This window comes from Macaca mulatta, chromosome 17 (genome assembly GCF_049350105.2).
Source record: "Macaca mulatta isolate MMU2019108-1 chromosome 17, T2T-MMU8v2.0, whole genome shotgun sequence".
Classification (NCBI taxonomy): Eukaryota; Metazoa; Chordata; class Mammalia; order Primates; family Cercopithecidae; genus Macaca; species Macaca mulatta.
Window position 1 is genome coordinate 9,186,825 of NC_133422.1, and position 20,003 is coordinate 9,206,827.

A 20,003-nucleotide genomic window follows, 5' to 3' on the forward strand; every position below is an offset into this window, starting at 1 on the left:
TTAGAAGTCCTGGGCTGGGTGATGCTGGCTTTGATCTTCTGTGATTACTTCTATAACTGAGAGCATCAGTGTTGGCACTCCTGGCCTTTGCTTTCTTTGTTAACCAGCTCTGTCTTTCTTAAAGTAGTTCTGTTATCCACAGGGAAACTGAATCATAGAGAAGGTGGCATTTAATTGGGCTGTGAAGAACTGCTAGACTTGCCGGTGGTTGCAGAATGCCACAGCTCTCTCAGATTTGGGCCTCCTTTCTCTTTTACGCTTGTGTCCCTGGACTATGAGTCCCATTTAACCAGTTCATCTGCACCCATATTTCCCCTGTTTCCTGAACAGAAATAAGAAAGATGACCCTTTTTGTCATATATTAAAATGGACTCGAGAGGAGATACAGAATCTTCTCTGGAGTGCCTGGGTGGTTGAGGGGATGGATTAAGAGCAGGAGAACTTTTTGTTCCCCCCTACAATGATTAAATTGTGATTAGTGTCAAAAAAAAAAAAAAAAAGTAAGTTTGAAGGAATTATGCCTAGCTCTGGGACACTGAGATGCTGAGGTCCTCAGTCAATCAGACCCCGGGAAAACTACCTCCCAGAGCAGTAGAAGCTTGTGAAGGTGGGGAGGACTGTCAGTGTCAATACCTGCCACTTGCACAAATCACTCGCTTTAATTATTCACCTGGTGAAGTTAGGGATGACTTGAAGATATTTCCATAGGGCTTGCTATAGGGGCTTGCATGAGACAGTATCTCATAAAATGTGGTGCCATCTGGGGTCTTGTGGGACAGATAGGAATCTTGAAGAAATGACAGCTGATGAAAGAGAGCTGCTTCTGCTGGTGCTGGTACTGATGGTGTCAGCTAACATGTATTATGTGCCAGGCATTTTATAAAGTGCTGTATATGCACTTTGTCATTTAATTCTCAGATAAGTCTAATGACAGAAGGTAAACAAAAAGCCATTTAACAAAAGAGGATTAATTAGTTTTCTTAAAAGAATGTTACTAGTATGTTTCAAAGCTGTAATGGGACTTGGGCAGAGCCTATGGTGTTTGACTGTACTATATGGCACTCTTATTATTATTACTGTTAAATACTTTGCCTTCAAAGCCTATCCAGAAGAGCTCAAGGAAACTAGACCCTGTAGCAGGAATCCAGTAAGTTCCTGTGGACCTAGAGTTATCATCTTCTTCCCAGCCCCTGACCTGTAGAAGTATGTCTTCCTCTTGATCAGGACATTAGGTATAGGCAAGGATGTGATCTCTGGTCTAGGGCTGGAATTCTTTATTGGGCTCCTGGAGTTCTGTGTTGAGAAAGACCCAAGGCCACCTTCTGGCTTAGTGAGAAGTTAATATTTTCTCTGGATGAATGGGGAGTAGTGAAATGCATCTCTGTTAGTCTGTTCTTGCATTGCCGTAAATAAATACCTGAGACTAAAAAACGAATCAAGAAAGGGGCTTTAATTGACTCACAGTTCTGCAGGCTTTACAGAAAGCATGACACTGGTATCAGCTCAGCTTCTGGGGAGGCCTCAGGGAGTTTTTACTCATGGCAGAAGGCAAAGTAGTAGCAGGCACATCACATGGCAGAAACAGGAGCAAGAGAGAGAATCGAGTGCAAAACCAGATCTGATGAGAACTCACTCACTCATCACCAAGGGGATGGCCCAAGCCATTCACGAGGGATCTGCCCCCATGATGTAAACACTTCCCACCAGGCCCTACCTCCAACACTGGGGATTACGTTTCAACATGAGATTTGGTGGGGACACAGATCCAAACCATATCATCCCACCCCTGGCCTCCAAATCTCATGTCCTTCTCACATCGCAAAATATAATTATCCCCTGCCAATCATCCCCCAAAAGTCTCATTTTAACATCACTAAAAAAGTCCAAAGTCTCATCTGAGACAAGGCAAGTCCCTTCCACTGATGAGCCTATAAAATAAAAAACCCAAGTTATCGACTTCCAATATACAATGGTAGTTACAGGCACTGAGTAAACATTCCCTTTCCAAAAGGGAGAAATTGGCCTAAAGAAAGGGGCAATAGGCCCCACATGAGTCCAAACCCAGCAGGGCAGTCACTAAATCTTAAAGCTCCAAAATAATATCCTTTGACTCCTTGTCCCACATCCAGGGCACATTAGTGCAAGGGGTGAGCTCCCAAGACCTTAGGCAGCTCCCCCACTGTGGCTTTGCAGGATTTAGTCCCCAAGGCTGTTCTCATGGGCTGGAGTTGAGTACCTGTGGCTTTTCCATGCTGAGGCGTGCAGTCTGCCAGTGGATCTACCATTCTGGAGTCTGGAGGATGGCAACCCCCTTCCCACAGCTCCCCTAGGCAGTGCCCCATTGGGGACTCTGTGTGGGAGCTCCAACCGCACATTTCCCATTGGCTCTGCCCTAGTAGAGGTTCTTTGTGAGGGCTCTGCCCTTACAGCAGGCTCTCGCCAGGCTTTTCCATACATCCTTTGAAACCTAGACGGAGGCTCCCAAGCCTCAACTCTTGCACTCTTCTGTGCACCTGAAGGTTTAACACCATGTGGAATCTGCCAAGGCTTACAGCTTGCACCCTCTGAAGCAGCAGCCAGAGCTGTACCTGGGACGCTTTGAGCCAAGGTTGGAGCCACAGTGATTGGGATGCAGGGAGCAATATCCCAAGACTGCACAGGGTAGCAGGATCCTAGGCCTGGCCCACAAAACCATTCTTCCCTACTAGGCCTCTGGGCCTGTGATGGGAGGGCTGCCATGAAGGTCTCTGAAATGCATTTGAGGTCTTTTTCCCATTGCCTTGGTTATTAGCAAGTATTTATACAGATATCTCCCTTGTATTTATACAGATATCTCTAGCAAGTGGTTTTCCATAGTCTGATTGAATTCCTCTCTACTTTTTCTCTGCCACAGGACCAGGCTGCAGATTTTCCACTTTTATGCACTGCCTCCCTTTTAAATATGAGTTTCAACTTTAAGTCATTTAGTTGCTCCCACATCTGGGCATAGGCTGTTAGAAGCAGCCAGGCTACACCTTAGACACTTTGCTGTTGAGAAATTTCTTCTACCAAATACTATAAATCATCACTCATTAGTTCAAACTTCCACACATCCCTAGGGCATGAACGAATGCAGCCAAGTTCTTTATAAAGTTGTAACTTGGATGACCTTTGCTTCAGATTCCAATACGTTCCTCATTTCCATCTGGGACCTTGTCAGCCTAGATTTCACTGTCCATATCACCATCAGCATTTTGGGCACAGCTATTTAAATGGTCTTTAAGAAATTGCAAACTTTCCCTCATCTTCCAGTCTTCTTCTGAGCCTTCCAAACTCTTTTGACCTCTGCCTGTCAACCAGTTTCAAAGCTGCTTCCACATTTTCAGTATCTTTATAGCAATACCCCACTCCTCAATACCAGTTTTCCATATTAGGTTATTCTTGTATCACCATAAAGAAATACTGGAGACTGGGTAATTTATACATTTAGAAGAAGAGACTGAATTGGCTCATGGTTCTACAGGCTTTACAGGAAGTGTGGCACTGATGTCAGCCCAGCTTCTGCAGAGGCTTCAAGGAGCTTTCACTCATGGCAAAAGGCTAAGCGGGAGGAGGAACTTTACATGGCAAAAGCAGGAGCAAGGAGGGGGCCTGCCACAAACTTTTACAAAACCGGGTTTCATCAGAACTTATCACCAAGGAGATGGGCTAAGCCATTCATGAGGAATCCACTGCCATGATTCAGACACCTCCCACCAGGCCCACCTCCAACACTGGGGATTACATTTCAACATGAGATTTGGTGGGGACACACATCAAAACCAAATCAGCATCCCATGTGTTTCTCCCCTTTTCATTCGGACTTAGGGTGCTGAGTAAAGACAGATGGAAAAAGCATGGCCGTTCTCTAGGGTTGCCTCTTCAGAGCCCGACCACCGAGAGTGATCGTAATTATTGCCTTGGAAAGATATGAAGTCATAGGAGGACAAGTGGCAGGAAGAAAAGGGAAGTCAAAAGATGGATGGGCTGTGACTAAGGCTCCATGTTTTGCTAATGGGGGTGACATCAGTGGCAATTCCACTGAGTGCTGATACGTTCCAGCCAATATTCTAAGCACTTTACTGACTCTTTTCATACAACAATTCCAATAATTAGGTACCACTTTTACCACCATTTTAAGGATGAAGAAATGAAGCATAGAGAGATTAAGCAACTTGTCCAAAGTCAGACACAAGTAAGAGACAGAGCCGAGATCTGAACCCAAGCAGTCCTAACCACTTAACCATTAGCCTTTCAAACTTTGTCAAACCCAGAGATTAATGCTTATGATGAAGCTAAAGTAAAAACTGAATGATGACAGAGGAAAATTATTAGGTAAATGACACCCTCTCTTAGAAAAAGATTAGTGGTGCTTTGGCAGTAATTACCCTCCTCCCCAAATAAAACAACTAAATTTTGATAAGCTCTGATTTTTATCTTTCTGCATATTGTTTTCAAAAATTTTAGAAAATGATCACACTATATTATAGATGATTCCTAACTTTTAAACTATACATGGCCCACCTCGGTCATGCCCACTGTGACTGCACTCCCTAGAGCAGTTGCAAAAAGTGTGAAGCTTTTAGAGAGTCTGTGGGTTCAAGAATTGGGCAAAAGAAGTGGCTATGATAGGAAGCAGCGGCCCCATGGGACAGATTTGCAGCCAGTAATTTATTCGCTTGGGCAGCAGACATCTCAAGCACAGCCTTGTATGAAGTAAGTAGGACAGGAAGCCACGGGATGGAATCCTTACCTGCCTGGGGTTTGCACTGTGCCTTATGTGGTAGCGGGAAATGGGATGGGAAAGATTCAGATGCCAGAAAGAACAGTTTAGGTTTTATTTAGAAGACTACGTTGAATGATCTGTGCTTCGGACAGAATGACAGGCACAGCGAGGAGGATGAACTGAATGAAAGCGCTGGGAAAAGAACAGCTGCTGCCATTGTCTCAGCAAGAGGCACCAAGGGCTAACCTGGTGCTCTTCACAGAAGCAGAGAGGGGATTTACATGTGAAGTCCATAAGGGAAACAAGCATACTGGCTTGCATTGGTATATACAAGGGAAAGATACGTTCAAGGATGATTCTGATGCTTTATTTCTAGGTTTCTATAACAATGATGTCAATAATAAATAAAGGAGGTGGGTGCAGCTGAGAGGAATGTTTGTTGTAAATGCCAACTCCTCCGAGAGGTACTTCCAACCACGCCACCCAAAGTGGGTTTCCCCTTGTCCACCCTTGAGTGCCTTTTCTAGTTCTGTCCCTTGTGTTTTTTCATAACAAATCACAGTGTGTGGTGATTTTGTCTGGACTTGTTTGTGGCCTGTCACCCCTGCTGCAATGTAAGTTATGTGAAGACAGGCCCACATTTTCCCTGTGTCCCCTGCCTAAGGCAGGGCCTGGCCCAGAGCTCTCAGCAGTTGTTTATTGAATAAATGCATGAATCGAATAAGTAAACATGTGGAGTTTGAAAGTTCACCAGGTTGTTCCAGCGGGCACATTACAATGTAGGACTGATTCCTTGAAGATGGGCCGGGATTCTCTACGACCCTGTGGGAATCACATGGGTTCATGGTTGATATCATGAGATCCAAGGGATGAAGCCCCCAAAGGAGAGGGCGTAGAAAAAAAAAAAAAAAAAGAAAGTCTGTGGACCAGCAGGGAGGCCTACATCTGAGGATCGCAGGGAGAAAGGACATCCGGTGAATGAGAAAGAAAGAGTGGAGGGAGGCAGGAAGGGGACACTGAGTCAAAGGAAGTGGGGGTGCTCGGAAGCTTCTGGTGCTGCACACCAGCTGGGAAAATGAAAACAGGTGAAAGACTGTTGTATTTGGTAACTAAGAGATCATTTAGAATCCTAAGGAAAGTAATCTGAAGGTAGACATCAGCTTTTTTAAATATATTTTAGGTTCTGGGGTACATGCAGAACATGCAGGTTTGTTACATAGGTATACACATGTCATGGTGGTTTGCTGCACCCATCAACTCGTCATCTACATTAGGTATTTCTCCTAATGTTCTCCCTCCCCCAGCCCCCCACCCGCCAACAGGCCCCGGTGGGTGATAGGCATCAGATTTAAGCAATGAATGAGTAGCAAGAATGAGGAAGGGACAATAAGCTCTTTGAAAGTTTTTATGAAATAGAAAAGAGAATTTTTTTTGACATGGACAGCATATTTGAGGAAGAGGCCTTTTGAGAAAATGGATAAAGGATGCTCAGCTCAGTTTTAGGAAGCAGTCAAGGGACAGGGAGTGACTGAGGGTCAAGCCAGGTCCCTCCAATGACTCCCATTTTACTCTGTGTGTGTGAAAGTCGAGTCTTGACGGTGCTGCTGAGTCCCTCCAAGTCTTCGTCATCACCATTCAGATCAAATCCTCTGCTTTCTCCTCCTCCTGTCTGTGGCAGCCATGCTCATCCCTTTGCTGGCCCTGCCCTCATTCCTCTCTTGTCTTCTCGTTCACCTCCTTCCAGTCTTATCTTTCCACAGCGCTCCATGGTGAGGCCTTCCCCAGGTCACAACCTCTACCCCACACTCTGCTCTGTTTTTTTTCATGGCATTTCACAATGTGTAGCATACTATGGAATTCTGTTCCATAATTATTCTATATCTTTCTTGGAGGCAGGGTCTCTCTCTCTGTTGTCCAGGATCCCAGGCAGCAGTCCAGTTATGCGATCATAGCTCACTGCAGCCTTAAACTCCTAGACTTCAGCAATCCTCCTACCTCAGCCTCCTGAATAGCTGGGGCTACAGGTGCATCACCATGCCCAGCTTTTTACTTGTTTGTTTGTTTGTTTGTTTGTGTAGAGACATGGTCTCCCTATGTTGCCCAGGCTGGTCTCAAACTCCTGGCTTCAAGCAATCCTCCTGCCTTATCATCCTCTCTTTATGCTGTTTTATATTTATTGTGTATCCCCAACTACAAGAACATGAGCTCCAGAATTGGACAGGGGCAGAACAGTGTCTTAGGAACATGCTCAGTTACAAGTGTAATATAATAAAATTAATAAATATAGTCAGGTCAGAATTAAATTCATTCCCCAGTGCCCCTTTGTCTTTAGGTCAGATTCATAGTTTAGTCTCTTCCTGGAGAAGAATCTGCCTTTGCCTACTGGAGAGTGGATACAAGGCTGCTAATTTGTCTTAAGCCATCATCGCTCTTTCCTAAAACACAACTGAGACTGGAGGGATTGAGAATGTAAATCAGAGACAGCTTTATTGGTTTTACATTCCTCAAGTTTCAAAAAAATAAAGTAAAACTTAAAAAAATAGATAAGAAAATCATGAAAAGAAATAACAAAGGTAAGAAAATGATATGAAGCCAGAGTTAACATCAGCACATCCAAAATGAATACTACACCACAAAGATAACATTTAACACCTGTTAAATGACTCTTATTAAAAGGACAAAAGATAACGCATGTTGGTGAAAATGTGGAGAAATAGGAACCTTTGTATACTGTCAGTGAGAGCGTAAAATAGTGCAGCCATTATGGAAAACAGTTCGCTGGTTCCTTGAAAAATTAGTACTAGAACTACCATATGATCCAGCAATTCCAATTCTGGGTATATACTCAAAAGCATTGAAATCAAGGTCTCGAAGAGATATTTACACTCTCACGTTCATTGTGGCACTATTCACAATAGCCAAGATGTAGAAACGAATATCAACGGATGAATGGATTGTTTTTAAATGTGGTATCTACATAAAATGGAATACCATAGGGCCTTTGAAAAAGAAGAAAAATCTGCCATTTTTGACAACATAGATGAATTTTGAGGACGTTATCCTAAGTGAAATACGCCAGTCACAGAAGCACGGATACCGTGTGGTCTCAACTACGTGAGGTATCTAAAAAGGCCAAACTCATAGAAGCAGAGAGTGGAAGGGTGGCTGCAAGGGGCTGCAGGGAGGGGAGGTGGGGGTGCTGCCATTCATTGGGTATAAAGTTTCATGTATGCAGCATGAATACATTCTAGAGAGCTGCTGTACAGGTGTATGCCTAGACTTAACAAAGCAGGCTTGCATACTTACCATTTAAGGGGGCAGATGTGTTATTAAGTGCTTTTACCACCGTTTTAAAATTGCATACCACAGGGACCTGCTAGAGACAGCCTAATCAAAGAGCAAAAAACCATGTGTTGAAAGATTCATGGTGCCCTTGAGGTAAAGCACCCCTCTCAGGAGGAGTCTGGCCCCAAAGGGAGGTCTCAGGCGCGGTGGACAGCATCCTCTGCCGCATGCCTGTCACAAAACGTGGAGCAAGCTTCTAGCACTACTTCTGAGAGCCAAGCGAGTCAGAGCCAAGCACCGTTCAGTGACGGCAAATCCCTAAGGGCTAGGCAGTTCAGCAGAGGGAAACTCTAGGAAAAGGGATGGAGGTGGAGAGGTACAAATTGGAACTCCCCCTCTTTGAGGTCTCCCCCTGGCATTCTCTGAGATTCTAGTTCTCTGATGTTTCATCTCTCCCTATGGGGAGGAACAGTGTGGACAGGCACGTGGGGCTGGTACCATGCCCCGAGCATGAGCACACGCTCCCTGTGTGTACGGAAGCCGATGCGGCTGGCCCTGTGAGCTCTCAGCAGCACAAGGCCCTTTCTGTCGAGCAGCTGCTGCTCCTTATCCTGCATCTGGTGGCATCTGATCGCTGTTGAAGCTGGCACGGCCCTCTGACAGGCACACAGCCACCTGAGCAGATGGCGGGCAGGCGAGCCGCATCAGGGAGCTGTGGCACACTCTCAGGGCAAGCCCAGGGATCTTCCTTGTTACCTGTCACCATCAGAGAGCATCTTCTCTGTCCCTTGTTAATGTTATTGACTTTACCCAACCAAGTTTGAGTTTCAGAGGCATTCTGCTATTGAAAGTAAAGTTAGAAATTTAAAGTTGGCCGGGCGTGGTGGCTCAAGCCTGTAATCCCAGCACTTGGGAGGCCGAGACGGGTGGATCACGAGGTCAGGAGATCGAGACCATCCTGGTTAACACGGTGAAACCCCGTCTCTCCTAAAAAATACAAAAAACTAGCCGGGTGAGTTGGCGGGCGCCTGTAGTCCCAGCTACTCGGGAGCCTGAGGCAGGAGAATGGCGTAAACCCGGGAGGCGGAGCTTGCAGTGAGCTGAGATCCGGTCACTGCACTCCAGCCTGGGCGACAGAGCGAGACTCTGTCTCAAAAAAAAAAAAAAAAAAAAAAGAAATTTAAAGTTAAAGATACCCTCTTCTTTATTTCAAATTCTCCTGGGGCCTGCAACCTTAAGCATCCTTCTAGTCTGTGCCTTTAAAAATAGGACTGGAAATAAATCTCTGAAATGCATTCTGGCTTCCTGATCTCCTAGTAAAAGATTCCTCTTTTCTCGGTTTCTGCCAGCATCCACCGTTGGCAACTTGTATTTTCTGTCCCTGCAACAGCCTAACGTGTACTTTCTGTCCCTGCAACAGCTTCTGAGTGAAGGTTGATAAGTGAGAGGTTATGAGAGGAGTCTGCTACTATCTTCCTCTGTCTGTCTGTCTTCCTGAATTTTCCATTTTTCCTCCCGAATTTTACTTTTCAATCAAACCAGACTCCTTGCCAATCATGCACTTCCCTAATGCTGGGTCTTTACTCATGCCATGCCTTCTCCTTCACAGATTTTCCCTGTCTTTACAGATCCAAGTCCCACCTGACTGTCAAAACCCACCTTGAGTGTCTCTGCTAGTACCTGCCCATATCCCCTTGGGCTGGGCTCTTCTTGTTCTTTCTTGGTACTGTTAAGATATGCTCACTTTCTTCCTGTTTATTGGAGTTTGTGTTTCTGTCTTATTCGTTTGCTGGACCAAGCAGCTCATGTGTTCATCAGTGATTTGCCAAGTGTGGGTTTATAACAATAACATCAGCCAGCATTTGCTCAATGCTAACTGACTGTATCTTGCCTGAATTTCTGCAAATGGACACAGTCATATGAAATATGAACTTCTGGGGATTATAGACCAGATCCCTCATCTCCTTATCCCTGAGGTTTAGCACAGTGCCTGAAACATCAAGGGTGACCAATCAATGTTTCATGGATAGATGATATAAGGATTTATATAAGTACCAAAGCTTGCTGTGAGGGTTTATTGTGCTTAAGCCATCTTTCTAAACTTCCCCCTCACTCTTAGTCTTAATGCTTCCTCTTTGAAAGAGATCCAGAATTTGAAACTTTTCATATCTAACTTTTTCTCTGTGGAATCTCAACTTTTCTTAGACAAATATTTCATTTTGAAAAAGAAATAAATAGTTTTGCTGCAATGACAAGATCTCAGGTTTACTTTAGGCCTTTAATGTGAGAAAGAAAATATACGCTTTGGTTAAAATATGCAGAATGGGGAAGTAAAACATTCAGTTGATACTTTAATAATTAAACTAAATATTATCACCCAGTGATAAATGCTGCTAAGTCAGTGAAATATGCATCAATTAGCTAATCATGCAGCCAGAGCATTATACAATTTGATTGCCTGGGATTGTTAAAAAAAAAAAAAAGTCAGTGAAGAGAGTAATTTATTGATTATAATATTGATATTCAAAGTCAGTGAAAGTTGTTTCTTAGAGTTTGGCTATGATGCCATCTTCTTCTTAACGACTGTTTTGCTTTTCTTCTACAGCCTTCCTCTTCCTTAAGAACCTCATTTTGGTCTGGTTAGTGTTTATACCCTGTTGCCATTATTTCTTTTGAGAGTTTAGGCTGAGTTCCTGGTATTCTCAATAAATGAAGTAGTGAAAAGTGCACCGAATATGGGTCAGAAATCCTAAATTCTCACTCAAACTTCAGTCACAATCAATTATCGTTTTGAGGCGGTTGAATAGGAATCACTCATTACTTTGTAGGGGGATGTCAAGTGACCTATAAATCTACCTTCCTCCTCCCAGTCCCAAAAATTTTACAAGGGACTTTTCTTCCCTTAGCACAGGCTTCTCTGGCCTGAATTTGCATGTGTCTTCCTTTTTCAGCAACTGTCCTAGTTTCTTTGTGCTGCTATAACAAAATACCATAGACTGGGTAATTAATACAGAACAGAAACTTACTTTCTCACAGTTCTGGAGACTGTGAAGTCCAAGATCAAGGGACTGGCAAGTTTGGTTAGCTAGTGAGGGCTACACCCTCCGAGGGGAAGAACTTCGTGTCCTCATATGGCAGAATTAATGTGGAAGCAGGGAGGAAGGGCCAGGTGCCAAATACGATGTGAAGCCTCTTTGATAAGGGCCTTAATACCGTTCATGAGGGAAAGGCCCTCATAGCCCAATCATCTTTAAGCCCCCATCTCTTAATACCATCACACTGGCAAGTAACATCTGAATGTTGGAGGAGACATGTTCAAACCATAACAGTAATGTAGGACCAGAGCAGCTCAGACTTACACCTAATTCTGCAGGAGTGTAAGAGAAAAGTGAAGGGGTTTAAGGAGAAGCTGAGTATCACCCTCCTTACATAGGAGCTTGGACATTTTGCTTTAATGCATGGGATGCAATAGTAGGTTTGAGGAATGCTTTTTTTTTAGTATTATGTAAGAATATATTATCAGAAGACAGAAGAACCCTTTGACAGATTGGTTGGAATTCACTGTAGTCACAATTCAGGGATAGGGGACAGAGAATAGGAATAAAAACATCACCAGAAAAGAGCATTAGGAGTCTCTCAGGGGAGAGGTGAAGAGCTGAATCACAATTTAAGGAACTTGTTACAGCCAGGGGATCTAGAGGAAAAATCCTTTGAGACTTTTTTTTTTCTTTTTTGAGACATAATTCAAGTACCATAAAATTTACCTCTTTAAAGTATATAAGTTAGTGGTTTTCAGTATATTCACAAGGTTATGCAATACCATCCCTATTTAATTCCAGAACATAATTAATCACCCCAGAAGGAAACCCTGTATCAATTAGCAGTCACTCCATTTCCCTCCAACCCCTGAAAGCCACTGATCAACTTTCTGTCTCTCTGTCTATTCTGGACATTTCATAGAAATGTAATTACATAATATTTGTCCTTTTGTGAATGTTTTTAGGATTCATGCATGTTATATGGCATATATCATCACTTCATTTCTTCTTATGGCTGAATAATGTTCCATGGTATGGATATACCATATTTAGGGTATTCATTCATCAGTTGATGGGGAGCCATTTGGGTAGTTTTCACTTTTTGACTTGTGAATAATGTTGCTGTGAACATTCATGTACAAGCTCTTATGTGAACATATGTTTTCAGTTTTCTTGGGCATATACTTAGGAGCAGAACTGCTAAATCACATGGTAACTCTGTGGTTTTGTTTGTTTGTTTTGTTTTTATTTGTTTGTTTGTTTTGGAGATGGAGTCTCGCTCTGTCACCCAGGTTGGAGTGCAGTGGCATGGTCTCGGCTCACTGCCAGCTCCACCTCCCAAGTTCATGCCATTCTTCTGCCTCAGCCTCCTGGGTAGCTGAGACTACAGGTGCCTACCACCAAGCCTGGCTAATTTTTTGTATTTTTAGTAGAGATGGGTTTTCACAGTGTTAGTCAACATGGTCTCGATCTCCTGACCCTGTGATCCACCCACCTCTGCCTCCCAAAGTGCTGAGATTACAGGTGTGAGCCACTGTGCCCAGCCAACTCTATGTTTAACATATTGAGAAACTACCAACCTTTTTTCCAAAGCAGCTGCACCATTTTATACTCCCACAGCAATGTATGAAGATTTCAGTTTCTCCACATCCCCATCAATACTTTTTGTTGTCTGTATTTTAATTATAGCTATTCTACTGGGTTTGAAGTGGTATCTCATTGTAGTTTTGATCTGCATTTCCCTAATGACAAGTGCATACCTTTTCATGTACTTATTTCACATTTTATAGATCTTCTTTGGAGAAATGTCTATTCAGATCCCTTTCTCATTTTTAATTGGGTTATTTGGCTTTTTATTGAATTTATAGAAATTCTTTTTGTTTTTGAGACGGGGTCTCACTTTACCACCCAGGCTGGAGTGCAGTGGCGTGATCACAACTCACTGCACCCTTGACCTCCTGGACTCCAGAGATCGTCCAACTCCAAGTAGCTGGGACTATAGTTGTTTACCACTATGCCCCAGCTAATTTTTTTTTTTTTTTTTTGTAGAGACAGGGTCTCACTATGTTGCCCAGGCTAGTCTCAAACTCTGGCCTCAAGCAATCCTCTGCCTTGGACTCCCAAAGTGCTATGATTACAGGTGTGAGCCATCATGCTCAGCTGATAAAAATTCTTTATATATTTTGTAAACTAGACCCTTATCAGATATGACTTGCAAATATTTTCCCCAGTTCTGTGAATTCTTTTGACTTTTTAAATAGTGTCCTCTGAAGTACAAATTTTTTATTTGATTGCAGTCCATTCACTTCTTTTTTTTGTTTTATAGATTTAGAAACTCTTTTTTAATATATTTTTAATTTTTGTGGATACATAGTATGTGTATTTATGGGTTACATGAGCTATTTTGATACAGGCATGCAATGCATAATAATCAAATCAGGTAAATGGGGTATCCATTACCTCGGACATTTATTCTTTGTGTTGTAAACAATCCAGTTATACTCTTTTGGTTATTTTTAAATGTATAGTCACCCTGTTATATACTAGATCTTATTTATTCTATTTTTTGTACCCATTAACCATCCCTACTACCTCTGCTCCCACGCACCACTACCCTTCCAGCCTCTAATAACCATTCTTCTACTCTTATCTGTATGTGTTTAGTTGTTTTAATTTTTAGCTCCCATAGTTAAGTGAGAACATGGGAAATTTGTCTTTCTGTGTCTGGTTTACTTCACTTAATATAATGACCTCCAGCTTCATCCCTGTTGTTGCAAATCACAGGGCTCCCCATTCTTTTTTATGGCTGAATAGTTCTCCATTGTATAGATGTACCACATTTTCTTTATCCCTTCACCTACTGATAAACACTTAGGTTGCTTCCAAATTTTGGCAGTTGTGAGTAGTGCTGCAACAAGCATGGGATGCAGAGATCTCTTCAATACACTGATTTCTTTTCTTTTGGGTATGTACTTAGGAGTGGGATATATGTCTTCTTCTCAACTTGTTAGAGCTTTAGATGTCACATTCTAAGAAACCATTGCCTAATCCAAGATCATTCACATTTACACCTATGTGTTCTCCTAAGAGTTTTATATTTTTAGCTCTTACATTTAGATCTAAGATCTATTTTGAATCAGTTTTTGCTAATTTAAAACAAATTATGGTGTGAGGTAGGAGTTCAAGTCCATGAGATTTTGATTGATGCAATTGATCAGCTCAGGGTGTCTACACACTGTGAGGAATGAACTGTAGGAACTATCCCTGGAGGGAGAATAAGAAGATCGCCTTCCCCACGGATTTGATGCTGAAAAGAGCATGTTTGTCCTAAGAGTTTAATGAGAAAATTATAGAGAGATTTGGTTTATGTATTGAACTGGACCCAGCTGGATTCTGTAATCATGTGGAATATATAACCTCGCAATTTTTCAGTTTTATATATATATGTGTGTGTATATATATATATACACACCTTTTATTTTACTCTAATGAAGGAGATCTTACCTTCCAAATGGTAAGTTGATGATGTGATGATTCAGATATCTACAGAAGATGATCTCTGTTCAGCAGTGAAGCAAGAGGCTATAGTCCTTTAGTTTCCATGAGCAGTGGAATACCTTCATCCTTCGGGGAAAATGGTATGATGGAAGCAGAGAGTCCCACTGGCATGGGCACAGGAAGGGAATTAAGGAGAATGAGCTGGCCACCAATCAGCTCAATATTTAAGAATAGTATAGGAGGCTGGGCACGGTGGCTCACGCCTGTAATCCAAGCACTTTGGGAGGCCGAGGCGGGTGGATCACCTGAGGTCAGGAGTTCAAGACCAGCCTGGCCAACATGGTGAAACCTCATCTCTACTAAAAATACAAAAATTAGCCAGGCCATGGTGGTGGGTGCCTGTAGTCCCAGCTACTCGGGAGGGTGAGGCAGGAAAATCACTGGAACCCAGGAGGTAGAGGTTGCAGTGAGCCAAGACTGTGCCACTGCACTCCAGCCTGGTGGACAGAGGGAGACTCTGTCTCAAAATAAGTAAATAAATAAATAAATAAGAAAAAAAAGAGAATAGTATAAGGAAATTCTTTCAATGACATAAGATTGTTTACTGGAAATGCCTTTTCTGTCTACTTCATACCCTTTAACTGACAGTTATTAACCTCTGTTCTGTATGGTGTCTTACATTTCTGCATGTCTTCTAAACAGAGCCCACCCACTAACTTCTGACAACCCCACCCACTAAATGCCAGCATTGCCTCAGTCCAAATTATCCTCATAAATGTTGATCCCCAGTGGAGTAGTGCTGCCCCTCTTTGGAGCCGCTTGTTTTGATGTTTGTTTTTTCATGATACTAAGCCTTCTTTGTATCTCTATCATGTAACATGGTTCTAGGGTATAATTATTACTCAGCATGTTTGCTGATTTTATGTCTGTGCTTGCTCTTCTTTCAGTTAAGTTGCAGTTGGGAAAAGAAGACTTAATTGTGTCCATTGAAAGTGTTGACATTTTTCATGGAACTTAACAAGCTGATTCTGGAACTTATATGCAAAACTAAAGGGCCAAAGATGGTTAAGACAGTTTTTAAAGTCAAAGTTCAAGGTTGTGATATTTGTCTTATACAGGTTTAGTATACCAGGACTGATCTTACATTGTAGTGAATAAATGCGGTATAGTATTGGCACAGTGATAGACAAATAGACCGATGAAATGGAACAGAGAACTCAGAAATAGAGCCTCACATGGCATACAGTGAATATTTGTTCATCACACCACTCCCTTTTCCCCTGGACATAAACTAAACTACATTTCCCAGCCTCCCTTGCTGGCTCTTGTGACTGAGTTCCAGCCAGTAGACTGAAGGCAGAAGTGATACACGCCACTTCCAGGCATGGCCCATGAAATCTTCCTGTGAACAGTTCATTTTCCTCTGTCTACCAGCTGAATGTTAAGTTCTCAAGAGATCCAGAGTAGGGCAAAAGCTCAAGATGAAGAGAGCTTTGATCCCTGAATTCTCCCAAGGAGAGCACGCAAGGCAGCCCATCCAGAGCACCTGCAAAAGATGATTCATGATCACAAATTAAACTTTTGCTATGTTAAGTACTGAAATTGTGGGATTGTTTGTGAGTCTGCCCCAGTAAATCATGTTTGGATGGAAACTTGTCATGTAACAGCTGGCTCAGCAGATAATGCAAGGAAGTTAGACTACTTAATATAAAGGCCTGGGACAGCGGGCTGCTATGTAGAAAATAACACCAACAAATTCAGTCTCTTCCCCATGTACCATTCTAGGTGGATTGATACTGTAAATGTGAAAATAGAACTTTAAAACTTTTCAAACAGCACGTAGGAGAACATCTTTATGATTTCAGGAGCGAGATTGAAAGTCTAAGACAAGCAAAGTACAAATCAGGAGAGAAAGACTGATGAAAATCAATTGCATTAAAATGAGAAAGTTCTGAATAAAGGCACCATAAGTGTGAAGACAAGCCAAAGACTGGGAGAGTATTTGAAATATATCAATATCCAATATACTGATACCCAATATAGAATCCAATAAAGGTTGTGTCCAGACTATTTAAAGAAGTAAGGCTAACCACCTCAATTATGGGCAAAAGTTATGAATGGGCATCTTACGGAAGGGAAAAACTTGAGTAGTCAATAACTATGTGAAAAAAATCTCGAATCTCGCCACTTGTCAGAAACGTGTAAATTAAAACCAGTTAATAAAATTAAACCAGTTGCCAAAATTAAAATCCAGTGATGCTACATTTACTACCTCTGGTTAATGTGAATTGCAACAAGCAATTTGGAAAGCAATTTTGAATATCCAGGAAACTTGAGCAAACTTCCCTATATCCCAGCAGTTTTTCACTGTCAATGGAATTGATGATGTTTCATATTTCCTAAGCTTGATGGTCAATAGTGTTATTATCCTCACCTTTTTCTACGTCTGAAATCGTTTATCATCTATTTTTAAGACAATCATATTCTCTTCTCTTTAGTCTTTCATACTACAGGTATTATCAGATTTACCTCAATCCTTTTCTTTCTTCTCATGTCGAGCAGCCCATCTCATATTAATCGTTGAATACTTTCCAAATAGTTTTCCCATGAAAAACTGATTTGTTGTAATGACTTAGCCCTAGAACTTAGAATTAGTGTGTACATTAATAACTAACACATAGAGCATACTATATATCAGATACTAAGTATTTTTTCATAGCTACTCTTACATTAACTTTAAAAAAACTGTCCTGCCATTAGCTTCTTTAATTCTCACAACAACTCTGTGAGGTAGATTATCATTATCCCTGCTTATGAATGAAGAAACTGTGGTGCAAGAGAGGCGATAGGTAGAGGAGGTGGTATTCAAACCCTAGCCATCTCGCTCCCAGATCTGCACCACGAACCACCTTGCTGATGTTTCTGCTGTGCTATGGTCAAGTGGAAGGGTAGGTGGATTTCCTGGGTTGTTCAGGCTGGAGTCGGTTCAGATTGGTTGGGAATGAAAAGACTGAATTAGCCACGTGAACCATTTCCACTGGCTGAATTCTCCAGAACATTTTTCTGGCTCACAGAAGCAGTTTATTTCCAGTTGTTTTCTTCCTCTTACCAGGCAATGGTTTAATGTTGTCAGCATTATTGTGAAGTACTTGGAGGATTTATAGAATTCAACAGCCATTTCCAAATTCAGAGTACTTTTCCTTTACTGAATAATGCATCTTTAATTACCAGCCAACTTAAGCCGGTTTTCAAAGAGTGGAACTGTTTATTGCCAGCTGTCTCCCACAATAATAGATAAGAATCGTGTTTTATATTATTTTATTTTTTGGTAATTCAAGCCCTCCCTCAGAGGGAAGTACATAGTTCCCTGATACTTGTACTTCAAACAGATGAATTACTTCCCAGCCTGGAGAGCAGCCAAATCTCTAAATTGACGTGTTCACAGAATAATAAATTTCATGTAAGAGAGTGATGCCAGATGCAAGAGGATTTGATACAAGTGCATTTGAACTCTACAGACGATACAAAATATTTCTCTTCTTAAGAAATTTTCGGGCCGGGCGCGGTGGCTCACGCCTGTAATCCCAGCGCTTTGGGAGGCCGAGGCGGGCGGATCACAAGGTCAGGAGATCGAGACCACGGTGAAACCCCGTCTCTACTAAAAAAAAAAAATACAAAAAATTAGCCGGGCGCGGTTGTGGGTGCCTGTAGTCCCAGCTACTCGGGAGGCTGAGGCAGGAGAATGGCGTGAACCCGGGAGGCGGAGCTTGCAGTGAGCCGAGATCGCGCCACTGCACTCCAGCCTGGGCGACAGAGCGAGACTCCGTCTCAAAAAAAAAAAAAAAATTTTTTCATAAATTGTTAAATAAAAGACTCTGTGAGAGGTTCTGGGCTCAATTCAGCTTCTGCTACACATTTCAGTGAACAGATTATTCTGGCAGTATGTCAGCAGGAGGCTAGACATTAGATAATTACTCGTGAAATATTTCTAATGGTTGAGCCATGTCCCATGTGAAATATCATTCAACCCCTGAGAGATTCCCTGAGTTCTAGCACTGGACTGGTGCATCCACTGGATAATTCAGAAGCTGAGGCTCACTGTTTTTGCACGTTCATGGTGTTGCTTTTCCTGGCTAGGTTTGCATCAAACACACTTTTTATCTGCATTATTTTTTATCTGACACCCAGGATACAGTGCAGATCCTTTCAATGGAGTTTCAGTGCATTTGTTTTCTTTGCATAGGTTAAATACATTCTCTTAGTCCTATGTAGAACTATTTTAAAAACCTTGCACAACACCTTAAAAGAACTATAGGGCATAGGTCTTGTTTTAAGAAATAGTACATTCTTTGATTTCTTCCTAAATATGCTTTTCTTTAGAAACAACAGAAATCTCCACAATTTTAAACAGAATTTCAGGTGTTAAGAGGGAGAAAAGCAACAATCTTTTACTCTAAATGGTTGAATAAAATGCCTGGATGTTATAAACACTAAAGCCATTTTAATAATGTTATCTTTTTTATGGAGGCCTTATCTAAATAGAATGTTTAGACTAACCTTTGAAAAGGATGAAAACAAAAAATTTAATCCTTTGCTAAAATGTCGTATACTTCTTCCAGCTGTCATGGCTTACTTTTCATGGTAGATAGTCATATTCCTACCACTGGACTGTTCTATTCCAAACAAGCGGTAATCTCTGTGCATTCAGGCTCTCTAAATTAATAGATTAGCTTCACAGCTGTACTCAGAAGTCTATTAGAAAGAGTTACCCTTTAACAGAGAATAGATAGTGATGTCATTGTCTTTAAGAGATTGAAAATGTATTAACCACAAGGTTTAGAAAGATATAGAAGAAAAGTTTAAGCCAAACAACTTTGCATATTTAAATTTGACACAAACACAGTCCCAGTATGCCATATCCTCGGAGTCTCAGAGCAGTGGATTATAAAGAGGCTCTTTCTAAATTGACTAGTAAACTGCAATTATCAATAAATGTCTTCTACCTTGGAAGTACTAGGCTCTAATTCAGGGTCCTCCCAGTTTGGTGAGGCCTCCGCTTTTCAAACAGAAAGCTTGCTTGAGTTTCAGAGAGATTCTCTGTCCCCACGCTCCCTACCCGTCTACCTTCATCCCAAGCCTCCTCTTCTGGGGGTCAAATGAGCGGGGTTTCAGGAGCTCTGAATAAAATTCCTGGGCTCATGGTACCGTGTATATTCCTCTACTCACTTCTCCTGCGTCACTCACTCTGTATTTCAAAAATGAAAGGCTCTTCATTCTCTGAGTTATCAAATAAGTGTTTATTATATACACATACATTTACACATAAGCGAACTCTGCGTGTGTGTGTGTGTGTGTCTGTCTGTGTGTGTGCGTGCGTGCATGCAGGCTGCTCCTCGCTTTTGTGGAGCCCCTTTTGGTGCACGGGATTTGTGTGACAG

The 20,003-nt window shown here is 42.0% G+C and overlaps 1 protein-coding gene across 3 annotated transcripts in view; it reads left to right on the forward strand.

Annotated features, from left to right (window-relative positions):
- MTUS2 (microtubule associated scaffold protein 2) overlaps positions 1–20,003 on the forward strand; it is a 429,611-nt gene that overhangs the window by 213,525 nt on the left and 196,083 nt on the right. The window lies entirely within an intron of this gene.